This window comes from Monodon monoceros, unplaced genomic scaffold (genome assembly GCF_005190385.1).
Source record: "Monodon monoceros isolate NGI ecotype Baffin Bay Population unplaced genomic scaffold, NGI_Narwhal_1 Super_Scaffold_6, whole genome shotgun sequence".
In the NCBI taxonomy this organism is placed as follows: Eukaryota; Metazoa; Chordata; class Mammalia; order Artiodactyla; family Monodontidae; genus Monodon; species Monodon monoceros.
The window spans coordinates 28132680-28140831 of record NW_021703783.1 but is presented as its reverse complement, the minus strand read 5'-3'; positions in this window follow the sequence as shown (position 1 = coordinate 28140831).

Below are 8152 nucleotides of genomic sequence, written 5' to 3'. Positions count from 1 at the left end.
TAAATGATGCAAAGATATTCCACAGGGTATTCTGTTTTAATTAGAGATAGAAAATGTGAGTCATTAGAGGTTTTAAGAAATGTTGCATTCTATTACTTTCTCATATTTTAAATCTAGGAATATAGATGAAAACTGAAAAATGGTAGCCACTTTATTTCAGTTTTAATGTATATCAGCTCTGAATTTATATTGAGTGAATAGTAAAGAGTCTGAATGAAGAACATAGTCTGGGGGCATTCAGGTACAAGCCCTAAATTTTATTAGAAGTTGAGTATCTGTTAATTAGGCAGCTATATAACTTAACTATAAAGCCACTACAATTCAAACATTGTGTGTAGCATTACTACATGAATGAACACATGTACAAATTAAACAGAAAAGAATATCCACAAATAGTTCTTAGTATGTCTGGGAAGTTTGATTGTGATAAAGTCAAGTTATAATCTTTAAAATTGATGCCTAGAAAACTACACACCCATTTAAAACTAAAGTCTGTACCTCACACTACATACCAAAATAAATTACACCAGTTGCACATGTAAGAAGCTTGCAAGTTGCCACTTTACCCTAACAAGATGCGTCTTTTACAAATGTTTTCTCCCACTCTGTGGCTTGTCTTTTCATTATCTTGATAGTGATTTTCACAGAGCAGAAATTTTCTATTTTAATGAAGTTTAGCTTATCAATTCTTTCATGGAGTGTGCCTTTGGTGTTATATTTTAAAAGTCATTGCCATACCCAAGGTCATCTAGGTTTTCTCCTATGTTATCTTCTGGGAGTTTTACAGTTTTGTGTTTTACATTTAGGTCTGTGGTTCATTTTGAGTTAATTTTTATGAAGGATATAAAGTGTGTGTCTCGATTTTTTTTTTTTTTTTACTATGGACATCCAGTTGTTTCAGCACTATTTGATGAAAAGACTATCTTTCCTCCATTGTATTGTCTTTGTTCTTCTGCCAAAGATCAGGTGATTATATTTATGTGGGTCTATTTTGGGGCTCTTTATTCTGTTCCATTGATCTGTTTGTTCTTTCACCAATATCACCCTTTGATTACTGCACCTTCATAATAAGTCTTCAAGCTGGGTAGTGTCATTCCTTAAACTTTGTCCTTCAGTGAGGTGATAGCTATTCTGGGTCTCTTGCCTCTTCATATGGACTTTAGAATCACTTTGCCAATATCCATAAAATAACTTGCTGGGATTTTGATTGGGATCGCACTGAATTTCTATAGATTAAGTCGGAAAGAACTGACATTTTGATAATACCGAGTCTTCCTATTCATGAACATGCAATATCTCTCCATTTATTTAGTTATTCTTTGACTTCATTCATCACGGTTTTGTAGTTTTCCTCACATAGAGGTTGTACATATTTTATTAGATTTATACAGAAGTATTACATTTTTGGCAATGCTAATGTAAATAGTGTCGGGTTTTTTTTAAACCTATTCCACTTGTTCATTATTGGTATATAGGAAAGCAATTGCCTTTTGTATATTAACCTTGGATCCTGCAACCTTGCTGTAATCACTTATTAGTTACAGGAGTTTTGGGTCAACTCTTTAAGATTTTCTACATAGATGATCCTGTCACCTGTGAACAAAGACAGGTTTATGTCTTCGTTCTCAATCTGTACACCTTTTATTTCCTTTTCTTGCCTTTTTGCATTAGCAAGGACTTGCAGCACAATATTGAAAAGTTATAATAAAGGAGGACATCCTTGCCTTGTGCTTAATCTTACTGGGAAAGCATTGAGTTTCTCTCCAGTAAGTGTGATGTTAGCTATTGGTTTTTTTGTAGATCGTATTTATCAAGTTAAGAAAGTCCCTCTCTATTCCTAGTTTACTGAGAGTTTTTCTCATGAGTGCACTCTGGATTTTGTCAAATGCTTCTTCCGCATGTATTTATATGTTTTTTTCCCTTTATTTGTCTTGGTTGGATTATATTAATTAATTTTCAAATGTTGAACCAGCCTTAACATACCTGACACACATCCCGTTTGGTCCAACAAGAAAAACATCAATTACTGAGCCCTGGCCCCCAAAAAGAGTCTGCTTCCTTTTGATGGAGCATGTGCTTTCTTTCCTAAATCCAGCCTGTTTCATCCATTGGTTTTAATGACTTGACCCTTGTTGGCATTTGATTTTTCTACCTTTGCTATAAGTCTATTGTGGGAGCTTTGTATTATGTCAGTTTAGCTAAATTGGAACTACAATTCCCAGAATTCCTTTTTCTGCATGTTTCAGAGTCAGGGTTTGGCAATAGAGAAATCTGCCTGAGATTTACAAGGCTGAAATACCCAGCATCTATGTTTACTTTTGAAAGGTGTTGGATCAAGCACTGTTGCAGCTCACTAGCTGGTCTGTTGGCTCACTTTGTTGGACAAGACAGCAGCCAGAACTGCAGCTCTCCCAGATCCTACTACATCTCCTCCTGCAGCTTCTCCAAATCCTGTACGAGGTTCATGTACGGCTGTGGTGACTCATACTACCGCTTGAAATTGTTAGTGAGTGACCAATGTAGGTTCCAGTCTGTCCTCATGGGTTGCACCTCATCTTCTCGGGTTTCAGTTAGCTCTCCCAGACTCTCCCTGATCACCAACCCCAGTGACTTCTGTCTGCAGCCCCTGAAACTGAGCTAAGAGACATACTTATACATAAGCTTTTTTTTTTTTTTGTGGTACGCCGGCCTCTCACTGTTGTGGCCTCTCCCATTGCGGAGCACAGGCTCTGGACACGCAGGCTCAGCGGCCATGGCTCACGGGCCTAGCTGCTCCGCGGCATGTGGGATCTTCCCAGACTGGGACACGAACCTGTGTCCCCTGCATTGGCAGGCAGACTCTTAACCACTGTGCCACCAGGGAAGCCCTAATTTTTGTTTTTTGATGTTATGTTATTAGTGTATAATTAAGGGGGCTCTGTATTAGTTTGCTGTGGCTGTCATAACAAAGTACTATAAACTGGGCAGCTTGAACAACAAAAATTTTCTGAAAGCAAGGTACCAGCAGGCTTGGTTCCTTCTGAAGACTGAATGAATGATCTGATCCAGGCCTCTCTTTCTGGTTGTCTTCATGTCAAATGGCATTCCCCTGTGTGTGCCTACATCCAGATTTTCCCTTTTAATAAGGACACTAATCATATTGGATTAAGGGCCCACCCCTACGACCTCACCTTAACTAATTACATCTGCAACTACCCTGTTTCTATATAAGGTCAAATTCTGGGGTGCTGGGGGTTAGGACTTCAATATGTAAATTTTGGAGGGGACATAATTCAATCCATAATAAGTGCTATAACAAGCAGTCATAGGAAATTGGCGTTTATTTCCTGGGTGTATATTTTTAGTATTTTCTCTTATGATGTCTCTCAAGAAAAAACTTTTATTTTTTAATGCCAGTATAAACTTATGTTTCCTCAGCAACTTATCTTGCTGACATTATGAACATTATAACTGATCCCATGTCTCTTTTGCTACAAAATCTTTTTTATATATTTCTGTACATAGCACTATCCTTGCTTCAACTTTTTAATCTTTATCTTGATGTCCTTATCTATTTTTACCCTATTATCGTTTAAAGAACTCAAATCATTTCAATATGAATAGAGAGGAAAAGAAGGAAGGAAGGAAGGAAGGGAGGGAGGGAGGAAAGGAGGGAGGGAGGGAAAATAGGAAGGCAGCGGTAAAGAACACCAATGTTCAGAATTTAGAGCCCCTAGAATTATATGTATAATAGCATTTTAGAAAACATCAGCATTAATTTTTCAGGTTTAGCAATATTCTACATAACTCTACAGCTTTTCCATTTATTTGTAATAGACATATAGGGTTAAAATATAAAATTTAAGAAAGATTTAGTAAAAATACAATAAACTATTGATTCAGATTAATGGATGAAAATGAAATGAAATGGTGACATTCTAATTGTGGTGTATTCACAAAAGATAGCTCTTTTCCTTTCAAGTCCCTGTAGTATCTTGAAATAGGACAGCAAAGTTTAGCAAGTAGAGATTCCTTGAAGACATGTTTTAATGAATACACAGGAATAGGTTTCAGTTAAAATATCAAACTAATTTATAAGTGAAGGTTAAAGTGTTTGGAAAGTAGATTATTTTAAATTGCAATAACAAGAACCACTAAAATTTACTGAACACTTTCTGTATGCCAGCAAATACATACTAAGTACTTCATAGAAGCCTTAAAACAAGCCTATGATATATGTTTTACCATCATTATCATTTTACAGATAAGATATAAGGCTCAACTAGTTAAGTTTCTTCCCAAAGTCACTGAGCTAGAAACCAGCAAAGTTGGGAATAGAACCAGGGTCTGTGTGACCCCAAAGCCCATGCTCTTAAAATCATACATTTCTCCCAAATGAAAGGTCATTCTATGGTTTTTACTATTCTCAGTCTCCTTTCTAAATTACGATACATTTTGATTAAGTGCATATTTTATAATATCTTTGGAAGCTCATAATTAAGTAAACTAGAGATGATTTAGGAACATCAAACTTGGTGAAAAACATTCATATTTTCTTCATATTTTAAGAAAAATAATATACAAAATATTAAGGAAAATATTACATATTGAAGTCATACAAAATCTTCAAATAAAATCTTTTCAAATTATGAAATACAAAATGAGTTCACTTCATTAACATATTTTTATAGTAGGTTTATGTCTGATATGGCACTCTGTTTTTTTGTTTGTTTTTATTAACCTATTGCAGCATAGGAAATTACCCCAAAATGTAACTACTTAAAACAACAAACATTTACTATCTCACAATTTCTATGGTCAGAAATCCAGAATGGGTGAAATTGCACATTTCTGGATTAATGCCTCGCATGAGGTTGCAGTCAAGCTGTCAACCAGAGCTGCGGTCTCATCTAAAGCATCAGCTGTGGGAAGGTCCATTTATAAGCTCACCTATGTGGTTGTTGGTAGGATATAGTCCCTCTCAGGTTGTTGAATTGAGAGCCTCAGTTCTTCTATGGCTACTGGTGAGAAGCTTCCCTAAGCTATTTCCCAGGTGGGCCTCTCCATTGAGCAGCTCACAGTAAGGCAGCCAACTTCCCTCTGAGCAAGCAAACAAGAAAGCAAGAGAGGATGGCAAAGATGCAAACCAGTCTTTTTGCAATGTAATCTCAAAAATGCCATCTCATCCTGTTTGCCACATTCTATTTTTTAGTAGTGAATCAATGAGTCCAGCCCACACTCTACAAAAGGGGAGTAGATGAAGGTGTGAATACCAGGAAGTGAGGATCACTGGGGGCCATCTTAGAGGCTGCCTAGCACAATGACTCTACACCAATCATAATCTAAGGCTCACTGATTATAATCTTCTTGAGTCATCACCGACAAAAAAACCTCATTCACCCAAGTAGTAAATAAAACATTTTAAACCAACTTTATAACTGTTCAAAAGTGTATAACAGTTGAAATTACATTTCAAGATTCTAATAGTTGTTTTGATAAATGCCATGTTGAAAAATTGGGGGATACTTCAAAAGAACTTTGACTCCAAACTTTTCCCTCACATTTTTTTTCCCCTCACACCTTTTTAAACAGTGAAATATCTTGAACTTGCAAAATGTGCATGAATTTTGTAAATGAGAATGGATGCTACTAGATGGGCACACTAGCTGCAAATACACAACAGGGGCCAATATATGAGAAGGCAAATATTTGTGGCTGCCTCATGGAGTGTCAGCCACCCGGAGCTCCTGCCTGAATTCACACTGCACTTCAGCCAGTCATGCAGCACATATTATCTGTGCACCATAATCCCTGGGCCCTTGGGACATGAAATTCTCCAGCAGTTCCAGGATCTCTCATTTATGGTGGCAACTCTGAAGCTTGCTGCTGGAATATGGCCAAGAGGCAAAGCACTTATTTGAGCATGTTCTACACTAGTGTTTCTCTAACTTTATTGTTGATACAAATCACCCAGGCACCTTGTTGAAACCCAGATTCTGATTAAGTAAATACAGCCTGAGGCCTGAGATTCTACATTTCCGTCCAAGTTCCCAGGTGATCTGATGCTGGTGGGTAGCATGTCTCTATACAACAAAGCTGAATACTAGAGACCACATATTGCTCATCATATTTTTTGCTGCCACTGGGAACAGTGAGGGAGTACCGCCAGACCCCACTCCTCAAGACTACAACCAGAGGATATAATAGAGACTTTAGTTGTCCTACCTTGAAACCCTTAGATCTTTTTTATAGTTCTGTTCCCATCTTCCTACGTCTATGGGCTTTGCTTCTTAGGGCTCACACCCTGCACATTTATTCAGAGGATTACCCCTGAGCTACTGTGCTGTTTTACCCATACTGCCCTCACTTACCAGAGCCAGTGGTGCTTGGTAAATTGTGTCTCTCAGGGGCAGCCTACAGCCAATGACTGACTTTTGCAGGAGTAGGAAAGCTCAGCTTTCTTACTTTAAGGTGGGACAAAATCTGAGCTGTATTTTATGCTCCAGAGTTCCCAGAAAAATCAAGCTGAGTCTGGCACTTCACTAAGAAATTTCCACCTGCTCAGCTTCTGTCCCTTCTATATCCTGCTTCCCCCACTCTTTTGCAGGTTTCTCCTTACACACAAAAAATCACTTATACACAAATTCTTGTCACAGGTATACACATTGGAGGAGGATGCTTGCTGTTTGAAACAAGGCACCCTGATTAGGCCACCTTAGGCCCTGCCTTCTTCCCCAGGGCCCAAGGATATCAATATCTATCTATAGCACATATATAACTGATACACTTTATGGAAAGCTCTGGGTTAGAGAACAAATTTTGTACATATACACTGTGTGGCAAGAATCATGGAACACAAAAGATATTCACCTGTTTCTAAATTTGTAGACCTCATGTTTTTGACACGAATGTCACAGAACCACCACATCTTCATTTGTAAATTTAGAAAAGAAAAAATGTATGACAGATGTAATACTATTTGTAGACTCTTTCAAGTCACTTTTGCCAATGATTCCTAATTTTTTTCAGGAAACAATTTTAGTTGGCTTGTGTCCTCCAGCCTTTGCAGTTTGGACTGCAGTGTGTGAACAAGGATGATGAAAACATTAACAATTTTATTTAAAGTAGTTGTATTTTACTTTAAAGACAAAACAGGAAGTCCTTGATTTTGCTGGCAGACTTTTGGTGTTTGAATTCTGTTTAAAGTGAATTATGAAAAAAATCTTATGTTGGGAAAGAAACTACAAATAGCTTATAAGCCTTGTATAATAGACCAACATCTCATTATTCTGATAGGAGTTTGTTCCAACTAGTGGATAATTCAAAGCAGCTGCTAGTTCCCTTAAATGCCTCGTTATTCTTTAATAAAAATAGCTAAACCTTAGTTCACTGAGACTCACTTATTTTTAGTTTTTATTCCCTGCTCACCTTATTCATTATTTTTCATCATAAAGTTAAAATAAAGCTAAGGATTATGAAAACCAAAAATCAGTAATAATCTGAGAACTACAGCTTAAATGTAACTATACTTCCCCCTCTGAATAAGCAGCTTTGGACCCACTCTGTTCCCTGCTGCAGGTTTTAATAATAGTAGTTAAGTTGGGTGTTTCTTTCTGCAGTTAACCAAAACTACTTCCCAACGAGACTGAATTTAGCTTTTCCATGTTTAAACTGCAGATGTTTTTCATATGTTGGTGTTCCAGGAAGGATCTGCAGTCTCCCATCCCCAGGAGAAGGTGGGCAGAGTATGAGAAAGTTCTGTCTTCCACTGTTTCCTGCCTTTTCTGTTCCTGGAATAGGCAAAACAAAATAAGTAGTTTTGTCCTTAGGAAAGTTCTTTCCTCCGTCTTTTTTCTCTAAGCAGTTTAAACACTCAGCAACCAATTTTTTGGCTACTCATATCTCCTGAGGGGAATAAGTGCTAAGGAATATTTTCTGTTATATTCAAGCTTTTGCTATAATAATGTGACATAGGCAGTGACAGAAAACAATCACTTCTTTCATTCAAAAGATGCTTATCTAATGCCTATCATGAGTCTACAGGCTAGCACAGAGGGAATAGAGATGAGCAAGGCTACTTCCTTCACTTGACAAGTTCATGATTTTGTTGCAGTAACAGACAAATAAGCAAGTATTTTCAAAACAATGAGATTAACTGCTTATAAGAAATATA